This window comes from Corapipo altera, unplaced genomic scaffold, assembly GCF_003945725.1.
Source record: "Corapipo altera isolate COAL_440 unplaced genomic scaffold, ASM394572v1 55, whole genome shotgun sequence".
Lineage (NCBI taxonomy): Eukaryota > Metazoa > Chordata > Aves > Passeriformes > Pipridae > Corapipo > Corapipo altera.
This window is the reverse complement of record NW_020884882.1, coordinates 9,705,382-9,729,356: the sequence shown is the minus strand read 5'-3', so window position 1 is coordinate 9,729,356 and position 23,975 is coordinate 9,705,382. Positions and strand designations below refer to the sequence as shown.

The 23,975-nt window shown below is 37.0% G+C and overlaps 1 protein-coding gene across 4 annotated transcripts in view; it reads left to right on the top strand.

The window, feature by feature from the left end:
- Positions 1-23,975, top strand: part of FHIT (fragile histidine triad) — a 552,831-nt gene that overhangs the window by 87,642 nt on the left and 441,214 nt on the right. Inside the window, exon 1 of one of the 4 annotated variants that reach the window (XM_027640697.1) lies at positions 20,977-20,997. The exons of the other annotated variants lie outside the window; for them this stretch is intronic. The gene's annotated coding sequence lies outside the window, so the exon portion shown is untranslated. Of the gene's footprint in view, positions 1-20,976; positions 20,998-23,975 lie in introns of those variants that run through there. 4 annotated transcript variants of the gene reach the window in all.

Genomic DNA, 23,975 nt, shown 5'->3' with positions numbered 1-23,975 from the left:
GGCAAGAAACTATTATGAGGTTCTTCCAAATGGCTTTGAAATTTCTGTATCTCCCAGCATTCCAAGATTTTACCCAGCTGTCTGATAAACACGTGATTTTAAGCTGTATACTAGACTTGGCAGGCACTAAATTCAGCAGAATGTAAATTACATTCAGTGAACTTCTGAATCCTCCTTCCGTAGACTCAGCGCTGTTACTCCAGTGTGTCCCATTTAACAGTAGACTGGAGTTCAACTGCATGAGATACTGCTTAAAAAATCTCAAACAGGTCACTAGAAACTTGATAGTACAAGAATTGCTTGCTAGTCTAGGTCTTTATGGTTTTCTAACTTGATTGTGTATTATAATTGTTTTTTTTTTTTAATATTACCAAACTGTTAGAGAAAGTATCTGTCCTCAAGTCTGCTCTAGTGGAAGCTGCTCTTAGATGACTTTCTTTTAGCAGCTGCCACTTTAAGGTTTGTGCATATGGGCTTTGCAAAATTAAGATTTTCAATTTTCAAACAACTGTTCTGTGTTTTCAAACAACTGTGTTTTCAGTTTGGTCTAAGCTCCTCTCATTCCCACACAATGGTAAAGCTTTACAAATATTTGAATTTCTCCATGTATTTTCATTTTTTAACATTTATCATAGGTTTGGCAAGCCACATTCCTATAAACTGAATTACTGTTTTACTGAGTAATCGAGCTGCAAATCAGGAACTCATTTGAGAGCTGCCTTACAGACCTACAAGGAGAAAGTTTACTGATCCAGGGAGCTGAAGGCCTCCAAGAGGAAGGCTGGAAACAGTCGGTACAGGCAAATAGGTGGGAGTGTGGAACTTGTAGAGATGACAAATTCAGGAAAAAAACCCCATACACCCTGATAAATTAATGTCTCCTTCTCTCTTCAACATTGCAAATGCCAAATCCATCTGAGAACTTCCTGAGATATATATGTATCTAAAATTCATACTTTCTGCTTTGATTTTTCTGTACTTTTTCTTTGAGCTGTCTTCATCCTCCAAGTGACATGGTAATTAATGCTAGTTACTAATTTATTGCTTTAGGTTAGAATGAAAAACTCATGAAAATAATCAAGTTTCTTGCTTCTCCAGATTTAAAAGGCTGTCTTAGGTCCTGTCCTGTAAACCTCAACCTATACCTTTGGGGTTTAAATCTGGTACTTTATCAAAAAAAAAATCAAAATGGTGGGACTTAAAGCTGCACCACAGAATAAAAATTCATGAAACTGAGAACTGATGGAGTTTTAATATAATGAGCTGAAATCCTGCCTGTAACCTTTGACAGTTATTATTAAGTGTCTTTCATGTGTCTTATCTGCTTTAGTTTTAAATGATCATTTTAAGGCATACACTAAGGAGTGAATGTGTGTGATGTCAAGGAAGGTCAAATAGCTGAAATATTAGTATAGTTCAGAAATGTACCTGAGATATGTTTAACTGTAAAGCTTCTTAATGAGTAGTTGTCTAGGCTTTTTATTAATGTTTGTTTCTGTCAGTCTCTTCAAAGTGTTGGCTTGAAAACTAGTGTGTTTATATGTATTTATATGTATATATGTGTATGTGTGTCTCATATCTCAGTTGGCCTCTAAAGTTACCTTTATGCTTAGCTCAAAATGTAGAGGTCTGCTTTCTTTTGCAGGATAAAGAGTAGAATGTTTTTAATGGAGTTAATAAGGAAGACAAAATATTTTGGTGTTTCCTTTTACATGGTGAGGATGATTTTTTAAATTATATTTTCTTTTAACAGCTTAGATTCTATAATTACAATTTTTTTTTTTTTGAAAGAGCAGTATAAAATCTGCTAACCATGAATAGAAAAGAGAAATAAAAAAGTAAAAAGGCAAATTATGAATTCTTGGAACTCCAGTGAAAGCAACCATGGATGTCTCATAGCTTAAGAGAAGCTGGTGTGGATACTTGTGGCAGTGCATTTCATTCTTCCACTCAAGGCTGTGGGTTTTGTGACAAAGGCAGGCTTTGAAACAGTGAAGAATGTGCACAGTAATCTCTCCAGAGACCTGGCATCCTGTAAAATGATCCACTTCTGTTGGAATGGCTTTATAGGTATCCATTTCTAGTTGAGAAAAAGAGAATCAGGATTTATCTTCCTTTTCTTGTTCTTGGCAATGGTGAATATGAAAAACTTTGTGTGATTCAGTGTTGGTCCCGAGTGTTGGACTGTGGAGTCTCTTCAGGGTTGTGGACTATTCTGTGTTCAGAGAATATTTAGGGCAGAAGTTCTTGCTTGATCCTTAGCCACTAAAACACTAAAGTGCTTACATTACCAAAATGTAGGAGACAAAACCAAGCAAAACTGTTGCTCTGTTACTGCTGCCAAAGATAACGATAAAAATGAGTTCCTGAAGAAACCTCTTGGTTTCCAGGAGTCTGTCCCAGTGTTTTGACCTTCCTTTGAGGCTTGCTACTGGAATGATTGTTTACTGCTGCTTGTCTCCAGACTTGGTTTCCCAGAATTGTTAGTTATTAAAAATGAGATTATCCATGAATTAGTTCTCCCTTATTTGTTCTTGGAGGTGCTTTTTGTACCTTTTCAATCGTGAGAAGATTCCTTGTTTTAAGTGCAGATCCTGGTTTAGATGTGGTGCTCAGAAACTTCTGGAACATGTCAATTGGGTTGACATGTTCCTCTGGCAGAGGAGCTGATATTAAAGCAGTCCAAGGGTTCTTTCCAGGGCATTTTGGGGTGGGTCTCCAAAGCTGGACTCTGGGTGTCAGCTCTGACATCTGCCAAACTAACCTAGGTATTAATGCTAGATGAACGTCCTGCCAGTCAAGTTTTACCTTTATGGAGTCCTTATATTTTAAAATCCTGTGTCCCTACTAATCAGAATTTCTCCTTCCTTCAAGCATTTCTTTCCCATGTTGTAAACTTTTCATAGTATCTCATGCTGGGCTTGTTGTTAACTTCTTGTTTACACTTGAGGAACATGCTTTGGAAAAATACAAAATTAAGTATGAATTTCTCCATTCTTCTAATTCAACAACTGACCTCAAACACTAGAATTACATTTCTGGAACAAAATGTTTCTTCTTTATAAATGCTTATGTTACTTTTATGAAACCAAAAAGCTTTTATTGAATGACAGTATTCATATTGTTGGCTACAAAACAATAGATAAATTACTCTCAAGTGCAGAATGTGCACCTGGTTGGAGGGATTTAATAGATTTAGGAAACTAATACTTAGAGCACTTTCCAGTGTTTTTAAACACACTGTAGACTGACAAAATGCCACTTTAGGTTATTTCGGTTAGTGATGTCTTTTTACTTATGCTTAGAGAAATCATGTTACTAATTTGCAGTAACAGTATGGATTGGTGCACATACTTGTCTCCTAAACATTGGCCTATTTCTTACCCCAGGCTCATATTTCCTAATAACTCATTATCAAATCACATTTGGAGAAGGGGCTGCTGAATTACTTAGCTAGAATGCAGGCAGAGGTTTGGCCTTACTCATGACCTTCACCAAATAACAAGAGGCAGCTGCACACATCTTGTGTCTGACAGGAATGTTAATTCCCATTCCCTGCAATCCACTGTGTAATTGGTGGTGAAATGCAGAGGGGCATATTGTCCCTTCCTTGTACATTCCAAAATCACTCTGATCATCCTCTGTACTGACTTATACGGGATGGATTTTTTTCTAATCCTTGGAGCTAAAATACTCGTGTAGCTAAAATAGGTTCTAACAAGGAGCTCCTAACAGTGTACAAGAATGAGGAATACCTTTGCTTCTCTGTTCTCTTCAACCCATGCCTTGGTTTGCTGTACAGTAGTGGGAAGTTCATGTCATGTCATTTGTCCTTTTCAGAAGTTTGATCAGCTCTATCTGTGAGGATGGAGCTGGGACTCGTTCTAAAGCCGATCTAATGGAAATCTGGAATTCATAATATTATGGCTGAGGCTTAAAAGAAAACTGAATGAAAAGACATGATGTTGAAGCTTCTCACCACAGAAATGTTAGGTGTGTCAAGGTTTTGCTTTATGGCAGAAGTTGTTTGGTGGTTGTCCTAAAATACACAATGTTGGTGGTCATGCTTTCAAATTACAATACTATTTATTCAATAGACACTTGGCAACTGGTTCTCTAACAGGTGGCAGATAATTGATGCTCTAAACATTAATGATTATTGATTTTGTTTAGGTGGTTCTATGGCAAAAGTATGAAAAAAAGAGAAGTCAGATACAAATTGAGTCCTCCCAAACTGAGTTGTTCTATTCTGCAGAGTTCAGTAAGATTCTCATGGGATCACACCTCTTCCCACACAACAAACAGGGTTGAATTTCTGCACTGAATAGTTTTGTGACCCTCTGTATTAAAGACCTCTAAGTTGTGTTTTCTTATTTCAGGTAGAGATTGAATAAATGTAGAAGGGACCTCCTGCAACCTCCTGATGTGTGTATTTCTCCTGTGAACATACTCATACAAACTGCTCTGTTTGCTAAGATGTGAATTAGAACCATCAGTGATTTCTTCACATGGTCTGACAGCAGTGAACAAAGAAACAAATAACAAAGTCTATGTGACATGTACCCATTTCAGCCCTGATCTAAAAATTGTTTGGAGACACCTTGGAGGGACACCCCACCCCCCCACCCCCCCCCCGATTTATAGGTAAATCATGTAACAGGAACCTCTGTGAGTCTCTGAATTTACGTGCATTGTCTTTGAACTGAGAGCACAATCTTGTTCATCTGAACATTTTAGAAAGAAGCCCAAAGATTACAATATATCCAACAATGCAAAACAACTTTAGGTACCTGGGGGACAGGCTGCATATGAGGCTCTTTGTTTGAGTAAGAGATTAGGCTGGACAGTCCAGCTCCCAGTAGCCAGAGCTGGGTGAGGGTTGTTTCATGATCTCTGATTGAGCTTTATTGCTCTGTAGCTCTTGCAAAGATTTTTTAATCTGATCACAAGAGCAGATTTTATGAAGCCAAGAGGCTTGGCTTTGGTAAACAGAGTACCCAGCTGTACACCCCAACCTCTGGAGAGAGATTGACTTCCTGCTGAAATATGTTGTTCTCCTGCTTGCTTCTGCTTTCCTGCCTGTAGCCTTCTGCATCTTCTAATTCTTCACTAAGCTAATGTTATTTAATGGTGAGCTGAATTGTGCAGCTGGTGTGCCTTTGAGAATTCTGAAATTAAAGTTTCATCAAGCCAGAGTATCTCCAGACATTGAAGCCTTTGGTCTTTTCCATTCAAATGTGTGTGGCAATAATGGAACCCCAGGTGATCATGATAGTGAGCTGGTAACTTAATAGTGATTCCCTGGAGAAATTATTTAGTGAAATCAAAACCTTTCAAAAGTGAGCTGCTAATTTTGCAGGGAGAAAACCTCACTGGTTTTAAAGCTAAAAGAAAAATCTTATTATAAAACTGCCTTTCCTCCTTATTAGAAACTACCATGATAATTCTGATTTGGGAAGCAAAGAAGGTTCATATGTTTGGCCTTCACTGGTCTTGTTGTGGTGGCCCTCTTTGACAGGATTGTGGGTTTGTTTTGGTAAATTGCACTGGAAAGTAATGGAAAAGATCCAGGAAAGCCTGAGACAGAGTATGTGGCTGGCATTCAATGTATTGACATATCAAAGCCTTGGGTATATCATAAATTAATCATCTGCAGTCTCAGCTATTGGAGGTGGGGGGGAAGTACATTATGTTCCTGCTCTGTAAATAAATTTCTTGGCTGATATAGAACTGATCTAAGTGAAGTCTCACTTGGTTTGTCATCTCTTCAATACTTCTCAGGCCCCAAAGTCCCAAGAACTGAGGTTGTTTAGCACATAAATGACCATTGCAAAGAGAGGAAATACTCTTCATTTTCCCTAGGCCTAAACAGAACAGACTGAAATGTAAACAAAGTTTGAGATTAGATAAGAAATACAAGGCTAGTTGAGCATGCAAATGGATCAGAAACTCAATAATATTCCCACTATGAATAGATTAGGACAAAATTTGTGTGAGGCTATCTTACAGCTCTTAGGTTCTTTGATCATCTCTGAGTAAAATGGCTCATACAGAAATGACCTGGGTTTATTCTGCCATAGGTTGAAAATATGAATAAGATCATATGCAGAGATGTTTGCTTGCACCTTGACTCACTGAATGGCATAAAATGTACATGCTGCAGGACAGTGCATTTATATTTTTATGAAGACAAAGAATTATCATCAGTCAGTTGAAGAATAAACCCTTTATTAAATCTGTGATGTGAAAGGAAAGAATAGTTCATCTGAAAAGCACCGGACACACTTTGATTAACTGTTAAGCATTCTGTAAAAAAATGTTTTGAAATTGCTACTTACAGAGTAGTTTAGCTCTGGAATGAGCAGCTCCAGCAATTGATGTATTGGCAGACACATACCTAGTTAAATGAGTTCTAAATTATTCACTGATAACCAGCAGCTATTGCATATGTGATATTCATCCCTTTTCTCTTATATAAAGCTGTGGATGGTCATTATCAACTCTTCTTGGAAGTAACTACTGCTTTTTGATGATAGGGAGAAGAAGTTGCTCTTTAATGTTGTGCTTTATTTGAGGAATTTCTACTTCCTTAACTATGACAGAGGTTTTTTTCTTTTATAAACAGGTCACTTGCAAAAGAGAAACAGAATTTAAATTTGTACCCTTTTTCTTTCACGTATATATTTTTTTTCTTGTATTCCTGTCATGACTTGTGCTTTATTCCAGAGAAATGAGGTCTTGTCCAGCGGAGGGTACTCCAACCTGACCGAATAGCAGGAGACAATCTCATTCTAGTGAAAGAGAGGAACAAATAGATATATCTTTCCTGATCCCAACTCCACAATTACAGTGGGAAAGAGGCGGGAAAAAGAGACTGAGTCTGTTAGAGACAACTCGCTCCCCAAAGGAGATCAAAAGAGACAGCTGAGTGCTGAGAATAGTGTGGAGTTTTTTCTCCTTCAGTGTGTTTTGTTGTGGGGTTTTTTGCCCCCATTCTGCTCCTCCTGTGGAAAGTGATACAAGTGTGACTTGCACATGTTTTCACTGGTGCAACAAGGCAACACTGAGAACTGTCAGCACTGTCCCTGCACTGGGGGTGTGCAGGGGTCAGGTGCCTCTCTGTAAGATGGGCAGCAGCAGATTGTCAGGAAGCATCAATACTGTCCTGCCTAAAATATACAGAAAACTCCAGATAGCCAAGTGCATTGGTTTTAGTCTCTGTTTGGGATGTGTAAACACGATGGTTCAAATCACTTTGGAGTGACCCAAAGTTAGTCATCTATTGAAATGAAACTCTTCAACCACCTTGATCGTCTTCAAAGTTCTCTTGACAGATAGGAAATGTGCTATTTCTTATCTTATAAGCAGATCACCACTGGGGTATGTCTGGAATAGTTGTGTAACACATTTTTTTTTTTCTTCATCTAAATAAGTTCAAAAAATGATACTACACTATTAATATTTTTTAAGTCTGAAAATTGTGATTGTATCATTTTGGATCTTCACATGCCAGTGTACATAGTGTACTGCTTTTGAAACAAAGAACATTGGAGATTTTAATACGTGATGTGTTTGACATCGGGGTAGTGAATCAGATACGAGATGCTGGTGACTGTATCTGCCTGCTGAGAACAAACCAGCTGGTATTTATTTGGGAAGTATTCAGAAAACACCCTCTTGTTAATGATCCATTGCATGATCTGGCATCTGGCAAACTAATACCTTGTCATCTTTATGGTGAAAGTCACCACAAATCATTAAAGAACCATTCAACTTCTTTATACTTTCTAAAATACAGTAATTATGGTAAAAATTGTTCTTATTAGCAGCATTATTGAATGATGCAACCCAAGATCAATCTCACAGTGGAATTTGGTGGCACAGACAATAACAAATGTTAATTCCAGAGGTAGTTTCCCTCTTCAGCAAGCAGGTGGCTGTGGTTAGTAGAATTTGTTTTCTGTAATGCGTAGGGTAAAATTGAGTGGAGTTAATTTTTAATGGAATCTTGTAATTTGAGCTATTTTATTGATCCCTTCAATGAAGAACTGAACATCTGGAACCATCTTGACTTGATTATATTTGTGTCAGTGAGACTTTTTATGGCGAGAGTTATTTTTCGCTTTTGAAACTGTTTGTGTGTGCCCCTGAATGTGTAATGAAGATGATGTCAAGCTCCTTTTGAACCTTCCTGAGAATACAATTCCAAATGTAGCCTGGATTTCCTCAGAGGCTTGCCTGCATTAGAACAGTTTCCCTTGTCTATTCTGCAATTGGTCAGAACTTAAAAAGAAATAACTGTAATATTCAAAAGCAGTATTCAACTTGATATTTCATACAATTGGTAAAAATTGTATTTTCTTTCTGACTTTTAAAGATGTGGGATTCAGGGTAAAGTCCAGATAATGGAAGATAAAACTTTTAAGTCTTTTCATATGTAACTTCAGTATATTTTTGATGGGTAGTCACTTAAGATTATACGTTTGGTTTAAGAAACCCAAATTATTGAATCAAAACTTGTTAAAGTAGAAGACTCATTACAAGAGGAATGAAGGCTCTGAAATAGATGGGACAAGATTTATTCCTTCACTGAAATGAGTAAGTTCGGGCAATAACATTTGGAGATGGAATCTCTAAGACCCATTTCAGCTGTCAGGATCTTCTTGTTAGATCCTTCAGTTCAGTTTGGTGTCAATTTTCTCTTTTAGTGAACTCGGGAGGGAGCAGACAGGGATGTGCTGTGGGTGATTTAAGGACGGATGGATGCAAAGTCTATTTTGGAAAAGGCCAGACGTCTCTCTCTCTCCCTCTTTCTATATTTGCACAATAACTGTCTTTCACATGCTTGTCATCTCTTAAAGTTTATATCACTTGTTGCAGAGCTTGTCACAGTGGTTCTTTTCCATCATAACTGTTCACTGTTTGAAGCATTTCTTCCAACATTCCCTTTGAAGGTGACCTTTCCTTGGCTTAAGTTCATGCCCTTTGTTGTTACATTTGACTCAAGTTTCTATAGCCTTATAAACAATACCTTTTGTTCTTTTATAAAATTCTTGTGTAACTTGGCAGGATCTGCTGTTAATTTATTTTTCCAAGGTCTAGACCTCATTCCTCTGAGTTTTGTTTTTTTTTTTTATCCCAGATCTTCCAGTACCTGCATGATTGAGTGATATCTATGTATCTTTATTTTTTGCATACTTCTTATGAGCAGTGATTGGAAATGTGAGCATTGTTCCACATGTGCTTTCGGTCTTATATATATATATATATGTGCAATAGATAACGTTCATCTGACTCACAGGATGTCATATGGGAAACCATTCAAAATTGTATGACTAAGTTATATTTGTTGCATTTAAACCCACAGTACTATAGGATTAAATGTTCAGGGTTTTTTCATGGTACCTTTTACAGAAAAAATGTTTCTGTATAATTGGCAACTAAAGAAAGAACCCCATTTATGGCCATAATGTGCACTAGAAAAAGTCAGTTACAGGAAAAAAAGCAATCTGGGTTTTTGATCAACTGAATTTCTGTACAAGATCATCTATCTGCTTTAAAAGTATCTGCACAGAACAGTAATTTGTCAAGGTAAATCTGTAATTGGTTTAAGCTGTTTTGGGTTCTGTAGGAAGGAATTTACCATCGGAAGAGAACAAAAAGTCTTCAAATTCTTCATTAAAACTGTTGCTGAAGATCTTTTTAGTGATCTTAAATTGATGGCCCAGCTGGCTCCTGTGACGAGGAGTCTCTCCTGCAGTACATTCATAGGAACTAGATATGTGGTGTCCATTGTTCCTTTGTGGTCAGTGCTTTCTGTAATACCCAAATTGTTTATCAAATTACTGGAGAGCGCTTCCCTTTTTTGACTTTCTTGGATATTTTTAAATGAAAATATTTTTTTCCTTGTTTTTTTCCAAAGCAAAGCTGCCTTGAGTCTTAAAGGGGTTGTGTTCTTCGCTATAAGTTAAAAACTGATTTGATCCATCAAGTGTGTACTTTCTGTAGGATGGAGGTCATCTGCTTACTTTTGAACACTTAGCTGACTCATTGTTTTAATAATACTGTTACCCCTTACCCATAGTTTGTGGTGTATCTTCTGTGCCTTACTTTGTTACTCCTGTTGTGTGCCTCAGTTCTCTTTGTATCTACACAACTTCATTGTTTATCTTCTGAAATCGACTCGAGTATAAAATTTTCTTGGTTTCAGTCGTGCTTTGCTGCAGGGCTCATTGCAAGCATCTGTTGATTTCTTTTGTTTCCTGTAAGGGAAGGGACCAATTTAATAATTATCACATAAAATTCAGTTTTGCACTGCACAGTATGATAGAAAACAGGCTTTCTAAGGAAACTGTCTTCAAGGTTGATTAGATAATCATATTTTCTTTAGAATTCTGTAATGTTTAAAATTAACTGCATGGGAGGATTATGAACTTTATTGTAATTGGTTTTGTGTCTTTTCATAGAACAGCGTTGTTAATGTCTGTGACACATGCTGGTTTTTTCAGTACTATTATTAATAAGCCACTATTATTTAATACTGTAGGGCTGTGGTGGGTTGACCATGGCTGGATGTCAGGTGCACATCAAAGCCACTCCATCACTCCCCCTGCTCAGCTGGAAGGGCAGAGCCAATATAATGAAAGGCTGAGTGAGTGCATCGAGAGATCACTCCCCAGTTACCATCACGGGCAAAAGAGACATGACTTGGGGAAATTGGTTTAATTTATTACCAATTAAATCAGAGTAGGATAGTGAGAAGTAAAACTAAGTCTTAAGTCTTATATTTTTCAGCACAGCAAAAGTTAATTCTTCTTGCATTTTAGCAACCAGTTCTTTGGCTTTAAAATTTTATTTCTTCTTTTTGGTTTTAGAGAAGTACTTTGGTTGTTTGTCATGTCCCATCAGTAGCCAGTCCTGTGCATCAGCATTGCTTGGTAGCTTACTGTCACTACTTCTTTTTTGAGATTTTTTTTTTTTTTAATTATTCTTATTTTATCCTGGTAATACTATTTCTCTCTTTTTATCCCAAACCCAGTTGGGAATAACTGAAATACAGTGCATATGATTTATCTCAGTTCTGCAGAGGATCAGGTCGGTGTCACAGACACAGAGAATGCAGAAGTACCATTAGTAAAATGGTTTCAGGACTGAACCATGTTGTGAGTTTGCATTTACATGGTGCCGGATTTTACTTGGCTGGTTTGAGCAGACACTGTCTGTCTGACCCTGGCCTTGAAGAGGGTATTTTGTTTCAATGTCTATTTTCTGACTGTATTTGGGTTCTGTGCCATCCATGAATGGGAAGTTGAACACAGTATGTAGTCACACAGACAGGTCTAAAAGGGAGATCACTGTCACTTCCTAATTCTGCAAAATAAGGGCTCATCACCAAGGGATGCTGTGGTGAAAAAGCAGCAGCATTAGGAGTTCGTTATGACACCTTTATGGGAAGAGACAATAATGTAAACAAATATCTAAGGAAATAATGCCCACCTTAAATAATACAGTAGATTTAAGGATTCTTTCTGAAGCTGAAGAAGAAAAATTCTGACTCCAAAAGATTATTTAGACATACCCACATATGGACACACACAAACCCAAAGGTTAATTGTCAGATCTTGCCTTCATCTGTGGGAGGCATTTGGGCTGTGAGGCACAATAAAATCCAGTACAGGTTCTGCTGCAGAGGGATGAATAAGATATTCTTGCCATAGAGGTCTAAGGGGAGAGCAACAAATCCATACTGGAACCTTGATTTGTATGAGGGAGAAAATAAAAAGTCATATAAGAAGTATCCCTAGGATTCAGTTGTTGGTTTTTCCAGTATATATTAATCTTCACTGACTTTGACTAAAGCTCCTTAGTCTTGCCTTATCAAAACAAAAATGCTTTCAAAATACATTAATAAAATTTCACTTTCTACGTTTTAGACCATGCCTGAAATCTGATGTCTCAGACATGAACTGTTTTTCTGCAGTAGCTCACAAATAGTTGGCAGCACCTTTCTGAGCGAAACAGGCTGTGAATACAAAATATTAATAAACCAGAAACATGTAGTTCCAAGACAAGCAGTTTTTAAAAATTGCATTATGTATACTTAATGCCTAACTGACCTTTTCTGCTGTTTCTTAAATCTCTTAAAAATTCATCTAATTTCAAAGCCAGAGTATTAGCCCATTTATATGTAAATTGCCTTTAATTCATGCATTGATTTGAAAGACTAATCCAAAAGATCCTTTACCACAGGTGACCTTTTTGACACTGTACTTCTGGGAAGACTGTAAAGTGGTTTCTTACGACCTCACATCCACCTGTAGCATAAAACATGTGCCTACTTCAGTCTGTATAAATCAATCATGAGAGACCGGTTTTCAACGAACATTGAATTATTAACACTGTAACTGCCTTGGTTGCAGTCATAGTTAGAACAGGTCCTATTTAACCCAATGGTTATTTTCCTTTGGCATTCTTGCATGTTTTAGGTGTTAAATACAGTTAAGGCATTCACTGATTATGCCCCTTGAATAATAAATAGTAGTATAATTCAGCTTTTAATGAGGATCTCCAAAGATTGGAAGTTTCAACAAACATCCAATATTTATAATTTGTCAAAATTTCATTCACCGCAGGAACTACTAGAACAAATATGCTAAAGCTGACTTCTAAACCCTTCCCTTTGCAGAAGAGAGTGTACAAAACTGGAATTATTAAGTATTAGGATTTATAAATGTATGTTTTCATCCATTCCTGCTTCAGAAAGTGACTCTTGATCTACACCTGCTGCAGAGTGCATTTCACTGCAGAGTGAAGGCTCTCTTGGCTTGATGGGCAGTCTATTATTTACCGTTTTCTCACTGTGACAGGTTTTTACTGGGAGGCTCCTTAATAATTCTACTGAATTACTGCAGGGTTTTTTTTAATAATATATAATGGTGAAGAAAATAAATACTGTATTTGCCTCTGATTTCCTTAAAATAACATTTACTTTTTCAGTTAATTAGAGCTTCAGAAGAGAGATGGTACAAGGATCTAGTGTTAAAGATTGTTGCCTATTGGCAGAGTCATCAATAAAATGAAATGATCTGATGTTCTGAAAATCCATTTTAATTCAGATGTGATGAAATTTTTGGACCAAGGAAAAACAAAATCTGCCTTTTTAAATCCATTTAGGCGATGAAGTGTACCAGACAGTGCATTTTTATATTATTACTGTATAATAAGCAAAGATTATTTGTGTTGCATGCTTCATATGAGAAGACATAAAGTACTTTAACACAGTTATAATAAAGGAATTATGCTTTGCCAAGTTACAAACAATCATGGAAAAGTGCAGTAAATGAAACAAAAAAGTGTGGAGATAATAGGATCCAAATTGGCCCGTGTCTACAATTATTAACTTACTCTGTTTTATCAGGATAAATAAATATTGATGGTCTTTGTGGGGGGACAGGCCTGTCTGCTCTCTGTTGACAAAGGAGATTTTTTTTCAGGAGAATGAGAATCAAATGGCATCAGAAGTAGTGCTTTATCATTTGCTGTTCACATACACACAAAACCAGCCACAAACCCACCTACACACTGTTGTTTGCAGAATAAGATAAATTGTTTTAAGAAGAACGATAAAACCCCACAAAAAAGTGGCTGCTGTAAACAAGAACATTTCTTGACAGACATTCTTAGTAATTAAACTATCTACTTACCCACTGTTTTAGCTGTAAGTTGTTGATTTTATCCTAACTTGGCTTTTAGAGATTTCCTAGCATTAATAGACTCTACACAGCTACCGGTTATAGTGTTTGTTTTCTCTTCTGAAATATTGATCAAGCATCCAGTTACCATGTTAAATAGTGTTGTCTTGGCCTATAAGAATCAAAAGGGGTTTTATTTAATGTAAGGAAGCATTCAGGAACACTGGCAGAACTTATTTGATGAAAAAAGAAATTGGCGTTTTGGTGAGATTTGGAAGGTTTCGTGAGTTGAAGAGATGCACCTTGAAAATGTTTGGCTTTAAAAAAACCAGCAAACCCCACAAATCAAAACCCCAAAGAGCTCCTCATCCCCAAACAAGTACCCCAAACCCCTGTTGATGGTGGGAAGGAATCCTGGTGACCTCACTTTATACTGATGGCTTGAAGGGCTGTAGCTGTGAAAATCACACGTGTAAGGCAGGGGGACAAGGCCATACATTGGTATCCTCATGTATGGGATTGATTATCATTATTTGCTATGGTAATACAGTTGTCTCCTCAAAAGTAAGTTATAATTAGGAAATTAAAGGAATAAATGTAAGAAAAGCTACTGAAAATTAGCTGCTCATGTCAACAAATGTGGTGGGGTTTGTGGCTGAGCTGTCTTATGTGACAGTGGTAATTCTGGAAGTTTTTCTGGTTTGGAGGTGCTCATGAATAGCTGGAAATGGTAATATTGGATTCAGTTATCAAACCCAGAAGGCAGTGTCCATGTAGAGGTTACTTTGTTATCACAGTGTGGTATGATAAAGAGTAGGACATTGTTTCCTGTTACAGAATTTGTCCTCTTCTAGGTGGATTGAAAGGAAATGTGTATTTCAATTTGTCTTGCACGGGTATAAATACAGACAAAAATATGTGTGTGTTTGTTTCTGCATAGGGACTTATTATCCAGAGAACAAAATGCAAGAGTAGTAGTATTTAGTAGTGAGTAAGAGTAAGATGAGTGGAAAAAAAAAGTTTTGCTTAGTGCTACTATTTAAATATTCTTAGGATCCGTTTCCTTTGGCTGCGTAATTGTATACTTGATATGTTATCTTCTGGAGTGTACAACAGAAAAATGGAGAAGAAAAATCACAGAAAGGCACCAACTTTCAAGTGTTTTCTGAATTAGTGAAAAATGTGTCGCACTATGAAGAGTGATAATACTCTGATAGCATTACTATAGTTTATTACAGCAGTGAATCTGTCCCAGTAACAACAGTGTTTCTGAAAACTGTGTCCATTATCCTCCTGACTCTGGGCTGGGGTTCTGTTTAGCTGATGTGAAAAATGCTGGGTGGCAGTGCAGGGAAAAAAGGAACTTGAACTTTCAGCTGTTTTGAATGGCAAGGACTCAGCTCCATGTTTGTATGCATGCACAGATTTGTGAGGTTGAACTGTTGCACACACAAATACTTGTCTTATAGTTAATATACGGTAAGTGTATAAAATTAAGAACTTTTTTTCTATAAATATTTAATTGTATTTTTATTGAAGTATAAAGAGGTGTTCTAGTATAAAGTGGGAAGTGATGCTGCACTAAGTTAAATAGCATTTTGAATGGGTGTGAAAATTAGCTGGAACTTCCAGTGTCTGTGTTTTGGACTCCTGGTGTCTCCACTTAACTGTTGCTGAATGTCTCTCTTTACCACAGAATACAACAAACCTGTCTCTCAGCAGTGCTACTTTCCAGTAAAGCCTCTGTTGCAGCAGGTGGCATTTAATGGGGTGGGACTTACGACTTCATGGAAGTCAATTCCTGAGAGGTGAATTTATGTACAAACCTGGGAGGATCAGAGAGATTGATAATGATATATTCACAGGGTACCTGTCAGGAGGAACAGGAGTGCAGCACCAGGGATAAATGAAGATATTGGCTCAGCAGCATAATACATAAATCCAGTTCACAGAGTGACAGCAAAAATAAGATGACAGAAAAGATTTATATTGATCAAAAGAAATACTAGCCTTGGGCGAAAGGAACAAAAGGATTAACAAAAAGTGATGCAACTGGCATTCAGTGTCTGAATTCTGACATGATTCAGTGGTCACGCCTTGGAAAACCTGTGAATTCATGTGTTGAGTAGAGGGTTTGATGGCTATATTAATGCTCAAGTATTCTTCAACTGGATGTAAATATAAAAGAAAAAAGGGATCAAGGCACACATGAGATTATGTACTGAGCTCCTTTATGGTTTTTCTTAGATGTTGTGATGATACCCCCAATGCTACAAACTGAGGAAGGGCTGCATTAACTCTAAGTGCCATAAAGCAGCTTCCTCTGTGGCTGAATGGGGTGTGGAGGGTGGTGAGTGACTGCCCACCACGCAGAGAGCAGGGCTGGCCTTCATCAAAGATGTTCCGGTTCACTGGGTTTAACGTGCTGTGTTCGTTTGTTGTGTTTTATGAGTTACACGTCACAGGGAGAGTTGGGGTCCCTTCTGTAAAGACAGATAGGTGACCATTACTCCCTGCTGTAATATCCATGGCTGGAGTTGCACCTTATCAAAATGGTGATATAGTGATAAAGCAGCAAATTTATTTTTGCTCTTGGAGGAAAGGTGTGGTCGCATCCTGTCACCTCACCTGGGTGTTCAGCCTCTGGTGTCTGGGCACATGTGGCAGGTGCTCAGTGATGGGTTCACTGCTCTCTCTGGTCACTAAGTAAATGAAGCAGTACTCTGTGTTCCCTGTAAGCTTCTGAAATAAAGGGCTCAAGACTGTGAAACATTGTCTGACTTCTGCTGTGTCTCAGAGGAGCAGCAGCAGTAAATAAGCGTATCAAAGATAAGGTTTAGCTGAATTGAGGAGGTGAGCTGGAGGTGAACAGCCCTGTCAGTGTTGGTGGAGAACCAAGGCTGAACTGTGACAGGGAGGAGGAGCACATCAATATGGGGGTGAGGAGTAGATGGACAAGTGTGTTTGAAGTAGTCTTATCTTGCTCAAAGGATACTCTGAAGTGTTCCCCGGGATGTATAAATTAGCAAATTCATGCAAAGTGAGATTTGCCTCTAAGCTTCTATTGCACTGGAATTTATGTCCTTTTTAATTATGTTTTTAGGATACTCTGGCTGAAACAGAGAGCAGCTTAGATTTTTGCCTGGAATTCTCAAAGAAGAAAAGAAAATATGCCTGTAAGAAGCTGATGGGTTCTAAGACCTTAACTCCATCATTTTCTAAATGAGTTTCAATAGGAATAAATGAATGAAACCATGTCAGTACTGCCTGAAGAGATCTCCTCTTGCAGAGGGGAAGTCTCTTGAGATATTGTTGATCTTTAAAGTCCCTTCCAACCCAAACCATTCTGTAATTCTGTAACATTTACATCTTCAGTATCATTTTTGTTTGCTTATCAGGCAAACGGCAGTAAGAGTTGGGAGCTGGAATGGAGCTGACCCAAAACTTCTTGAGTCCTATACAACAAATAAATTTCTGATGTGAGAGTTGATTTAATATTGTAGATAGATCTTAAGGCTTTCTGAATGTAGTCCAAAAACATGACAACAAGCTTGGATTATGAAATTTTGTTAAGAGAACTGTTTCATGTTTTGACTGCTCTCTGCTCTGCTTTTGTTTCTTTTTAGAGTATTTAAGTTGAAAATATCCCTGCTAGAAGGTGTTTTTTGTTGTTTTTTTTTTTTTTTTTCTTTTTTCTTTTTTCTTTCTACAGCTTTACAACTTCCAGGGTCTTCAATACTGACTTTGTTTTAGCCAGTTCTTAATTTCTTCAATTTATCTTTCTGTTCAAAAGGAACCATAGATCATAGGTAGCAGTTTTAACAATCCTTTACAGAACTTGTGTTAGATGATGACTGATGTTCTGGTGTTTTCTGGTCCTTGGTGCACAAAAGTATCCAGCAAAGAACACATGCAAGGTTGCATTTCTAATTTACAAGAAGTAGTCTGAGAACCTTTATATCTTGCATTTCTTTTCCCATTTGAATTTTGATACTAGAGCAATTTTATTGTTTTTTGATGAAGTTCAATTTGGAGCCTCTCTTATTGTTCCTCAGAAACTTTCTTTTCATGACAAGTGGAACTGATTTTCAAGATGTTTAATTTTTTAGCCTCTTGATATAATGGATAATCCAAATACCATGCAATATTGGGAGAACACGTTTAGCTTTCTGCAAATAACATTTCCTTGTGTGAATTCTGCAAAGCAAATTGTTTTGCTTGTCCAATTTGTCTTCTGTAATATGCAGTTAAACTAAAGTTTAAGGGTCACTTGTTCTTCCCATCTGCAACCTGGTTTATAGTTTTGATATAGTAGCTAGTTTTGGGCTAATTCTCAGTATGTGTGGACTTCAACCATGAGGCATATCTTTGTCTGATATTTATTTTTCTCTCCTGGAAAAGAAACAAAATGAAACTTATGTCTCCAGTTAATTATTTTCCTCTCTCTTTAATGTGTGCTGTAGCATCTCTTTGTCATATTTGTGGGTTGTGCTGGTTTTGCTGCAGAAGAAAACCTGATCTAATACAAACAACTTGATACTATTTCAATCTCAACTCAAAAATGTTTAATGTTACCAGGGTATAGCATCCTGCATTACATGTAGTTATAGGGTTTGGAGTATGTTACAAATGTTAAGGATGTGCTCTGCCTGAGGAGCAGTTTAGTCTTGGATTTGGATTAAAAGCAAGGTTGCTGTTGCTATCATGAAGTGCAATAAAACTGCTTGGGATTGAGACAAACATATGTGTTCCAGCCTTTTTTTTCTTTTGGGGTCAACAGAAATCTGACTCTCAGCATCTGAGAATGGATTTCTGTTCTGATTTTTTTTTTTTCTCTAGAGATGTTTGAAAATCTGTAGAAGGCAGACTGGTCTAAAGGAAAATGTCCTAAATTCAGAGCTAATCCTGTAGTTGTTCATGGCCAGCTGAAATAATGAAAATTCCTTTGAGATCACAAACTTTTTAATCTGCTGTGGACAGTCTGTCTCAAGTTGTTGTCTTTCAGTACCATAAGAGGTATAATCTTGTCTGTACAGCTTAACTTGAATTTTTTAAAACCACATTACTGATGAAGTAAGATTAGCTGTAAAAAATACTTTTAAAATAACAGGTGCTTAACTTTGTTTCCTGTTCCATTTCTTGGAGTTTGAAAGCTGAAATAATTGTCATTGACTTGCATTTAAGGGGAGGTTCCCTGGGACAGCTGAGCTGTTCTGACAACTTCCTACCAGTGACAGGGGATTGTTACTTGTTCTCCCCACTCTGATGGCATTGAACCCCTCCCTGAACTAATTCAGCTTAAACTGGGTCTAGGTTAAGGATGTACCAGTGCCAGAGCTGAGCAGAGGGAGCACATCTGGGAGGACAGGGAATATGGAAGAGGAATTCCAGAGGCAGAGAAGGATTCCCCTTTTAGAGGCTCCTGTGGAGCCCTTCTTTGTAGCTTCACTCCTTAGATGTTGCCACAGCAATGGAATGTGGCCGTGTTTGTGCTGCAAGTACTGAAAAGCAAAGGACTTCCTATATTAATTGTTAATCTCCACTTTTTTAGAATATAGAAAATCTGTTACTCAATTTTTCCAAAGCTGATGTGATTCTGTATAAGCTGTGGGTTAACTTCATTGACACTCTCCCTTTAAGAGGAAACCTCTCATTTTCTCACTACAATTAATTATTATTTCCTGGTGTTTAAGCAGTTGCTGAGCAGATTAAATAATATAATTTAATTTTTTTTGAAATATTTTTTCTTTTTTTTTTTTTTTCAGTGAGGGCAATTTTAATGAATAGATGGTTCAAGGCTTGCTAGACTCTTCTGTTGGTATTATCTTGTGTTCATTTTGTACTCCACTCAATATTACAATGAAATCAATGTGCATCACCTTTTGCCTTTTTCTCCCCCCAGTTCTACAACCTGCTTGCTGTTCTATTACAAAAGAACCAAGACACGATTGTATTTGCATGAAGGACATGTTAAATTCTAACACCAAGGGTCATTACTCATATTGTTGCTATACCTATAAAATTCAGTTCCTGCATATAGGAAAGGCTGTGGGGTAGGAATCCATTTTGGAAATAACTCTTTCATGTGAGCCCTTCACTTTCTGTGACTTGCCAAATACTAATTCCAAATAGTTCACATGTATTTGAATTTTCTGCATCTGTTACCCATAGCATTCATTTTGAGAACTCATGTTGTCATAAATGTTTCCCACAAGTAATATTCTTCCTATTTTACTATCCTTTTTCCTTCACACTTTTAAAAAAATTTTCTGGTTGCACATTTTTCCTAGGAAATCACCTTAAAAGCTTTCCCCCTCCTTTAAATTACAAGCCAGATATCTGCTTATTCGAATAAGTTCTGTTTTCTTTTCCTGAAGGCAGAAATATGTTTGTTATCAAATGGAATTAGAATTACTTAATCACAAAAAGGAGCTGTATGCATGAACACTTATAATTTACTATCATTACTTTAACAGTAAAAACAAGGCCACAGAGGTCAGTTTGCCAATGGCATGAAAGGTATAGATTCTGATGTTTTTATTAATGTTACAGCTAATTAAACACAACTTTGCTGTTCTGAAAGAGATGTAGGTAGATCTTAAATGTCTTCATGGTTGGCTGGAACCAAGTGTGGTGGCTTCCTCCTCCCTGCTGCTGCTGCAGGCTGACCTGAGTTCCTGTTCACTCCTTTCTCTGCCCGGTGAACTGCTGGTGGCTGTGGCTTAGAAGAGGGTGGACTGCAATTTATTTCCCTGTGAGCTGAATTATGCTGATAAATGTGGTGTTTTGAGTGAGGAGCCAGGTTTGGTCATCACCTGGGAGCATTCCTCCTGTCCTGGGTTGTTCCTGGCTGTTTGTGGTGGAGCTCAGGGGGGATGTGTACTGAGGTTGGCTGGAGAGCCATTGGCTCTTCTCCAAGTAGAGAAGTCGACACCTTGCAGTTTGTCTTTATTCAGGGCCAAAGAAAGGAAAACTAATTTATACATAAAGGCTTCTGTGTGTGAGATAAATGTGTCTCAAAGAATAAATATTTATGTTGAAGTTTTTCGTATAACTTTAAAACTAAAAGAGATAAAATGAGTATGTTGAAAATCCTAAGCCTGGCTTAGTAAGCAAGAAGTTTATAAGTGATGAGTTAAATATCTGCTATGGTGCAAGCTATCAAATGGAAAAGAATGTATTGAGCAATAAGTGACCTTAATTGCTTGTGAAAAATCTCAATATACTCCTTTCAGGTTGTATAACCAACTAAGTGATACCTGGAAGTTTACTAAACATAAGAGGCAGAAGAGAAGTGGTTTTATAGGTAGGCAATAACCTTTTTTCTTTGTTGCAATTGAAAGAAAAAATGAAAAAGTTTTATATGATAGTCTTCAGTGCTACACTGTAGAGTGAATTAGGATCTTTGAGTGGGCATTAGTTAATTTGTGTTGGAAAAAATTACAATATTAGGTATCTTTTTGTATCTACAGATTATGTTACTGTTTTGCTTATTGAGTGTGTAAATGCATCACAAAGGACTTGATACATTCAGCTACTGTTTTGTATTGTGGTGTAAATAAAGACATGCTCTGCCAAATGGACTTTGCAGTGTAAAGAATAAGAAATAGTATAGGACTGTAAATAAAAAAACATGCAGTTCTTATGAAAGGTGAAAAGTGCAAATGCTATTTTGCCTAAAATTTGTTTAAGTTGTGTAGGGATAATATCAACATATAGCTGAATTTTGTGGAATGTGTGTTTAAGAATCCAATGTCAGACCTCAACATTTTGGTTACTAATTTGGGAGAAATAAGTGAGAATATATTAATATGAACATGCTGTAAAAAAATTGAGAATTCATTGCATTTGCTTATTCTTTAATGGAAGAATATCCTGTAGGATTAGCAAAACTTTGCTTCAGCCTGAGGACTGGTGTACTTTGTGGAGATACCACAACATGGTTATTCCAGTTTGCCAAAAAGTGTGTGATTCTACTGCATGGACACTCTAGACTTAAATTAACAATTCCTACACCCATAAAGCAATTTCTTTTTAAAATGTTCTTCTATAGAGTTTCCTTTTGGAAAATTTCTTAGTCTTCATAAAATGATCCTGTTCTGTGGAAACTCCTGTGGATTGGTACAGCCCAGCATGGGGAGGATAAACCAGTTTAAATCTTCAGTATGTTAACTACTAATAATGTATTCTAATGTCAAACTGATTTACTTTCTTAGGAGAGGGTCTGACAGCTTTGTGGCTCTGTGAAGGTCAGGACTTTGGCTTAGAAGGATCAAAGAACTTGCTGTTTTCTAAATGTTGAACAAGAATAAACCCACTAGATCATGCTAATACTTGACATTTTTCTTCCTGAACTAGAGGACTCTTATCAAGAAACACATCTGCCTTCATAGTCTGAAGCATAGGAAGGCTCTCTTCATATTGATTATGGGTTTTTTCTTCCTTGTTACTGATTGCAGAATTTGTTTCTTGAGGAAGAGAAAATCATAAACTTCCCACTCTATTTGCTGCCTGAACATCTAGACTCCTCAGAATTTTCCCTTCCAGAGGATTCTTCAGAGCACTTCTGGAAATAAATAGCTAATCACTTTGATAGACTTCTTGCAGTAAGTGTGATGTAAATAATGGCACAGGTAGAAATTTTATTGACTTCAAAGTAACAACAACACCAACAAAAGGGAAATTCAACATTACCCTCACTTTGCAAATACAACTTTTTTTTTTATTATTTAGTTCAGTGACCTTCAGTTTACTTATTTTGAAATCAGTGAGCTTCTGATCAAACAGAAAATTATTTCCCTTTTATCTCTTTTTGCCTCCTATCTAAAACCTGTTTTTTTTTCCCTGCTGCTGCTGATCTTTGTGTGGTTTTATATACATTCTAACCTATTTGAACAAAAACCAGAGCAGCTCATAATGCTGCCTAGGGAAATTTTATCAGCATCAGGATAATATTAAGAGGAGGAATCAAGCAATTAATTTATTTCAAGGTAAGATCAGCATATCTGACTAGATATTATATTACTATGTGTGGCAAAATTTCAAAGTTAATTTAGACTATGTGAAGTAAAGTCATCCTTTTTCAAATGCATGAGAAGAGATGATTAAATTGAAGATTCCAGTGTAAATTAGCTCCTAAACATAGAGGTTTGCAGCTTGAATTGAATCAAGGAGTGTTTCAGAGGTTCAGAGTGTTAACTATTTGCTGATGGCTTTGCTCGATTCATTTCTGGAAATGATATCTCACTGGGGTTGTCCAATTCACAGTATATAATGGATTAATGGTTTGGAACTTTATCTATAATGCCTTGGTTTTATGTTTAAACACTTCATAAACTCTTGATATCCTTTTTTCCCTCTTGAATTCATTAAGAAAATACCATAAAGGAAAGCTAGACATTTCTTTTTTTTTTTTCGTATTTTATTATTTAGAAAAATATATGGTTCTATCAATATCCTGAACCACTGTAAGGTAATAATTTAAGGACTTTGGGGAAAGAAGAAAACAGAAGTCAGTCTTTTACTGAGTCCCTTCTGTTAAGAAGAGCTAAAATGGACAAATTTATCAAGTACCTGATGTGTAGGGTGGTTACCTCTTTAAGGCTTAGAAAGCTGGTATGTCTTTGCTTTTCAGCTCTTGCAAACCATGTAACACCATAACCATGACTGTGGCAGTGTTTTTATTCTTTGGCTTATTTCATTAGCTCTTTTAATACTAACCCTGACTCTCACATGTGCAATCTGCATTCCTGTGCAGAGGTTTACTTCATTGGTTTACTCACTGAGAGTAAAGAAACATTTTGAAACATTTTGGACACTTCCAGTTTTCCCATTCCTTTCATTACTGTTTCTTACCTCTTTCTCTAAAACAAAAAAAAGAAGAACCAACCCCCTCTGACACCCCCCAAAACCCTAAAACCCACAAGGAGCTGCCTTTGTCCAAAATATACCATGTTTTCAACATCCATAAGCTGAAGTCAAGCCCCACATCTGTGGAAGCAACTCTCCTTCAGATGTTCAGGGGGTGGTGTGTGAGCACAGCTGACTCCAGCCAAGGAGGCACAGGGCCAGCTGTGATTTCTCAACATTCCCAGATGCATAAGCTCTTTCAAGGCAATATTTTTTGGCTTGATAATGCCAAGTCTGAGCTATTCAGTGCCTTCTCTGATCTTAGTTTTCAATTCTGGAAATTATACTTTGGCAAAAAATCCATATTATTAAGAAATTGAGTAAGAAAACCAAGATGGGTATGCTTTTCTTGTTTCCAAATGTATTTAACCAAAT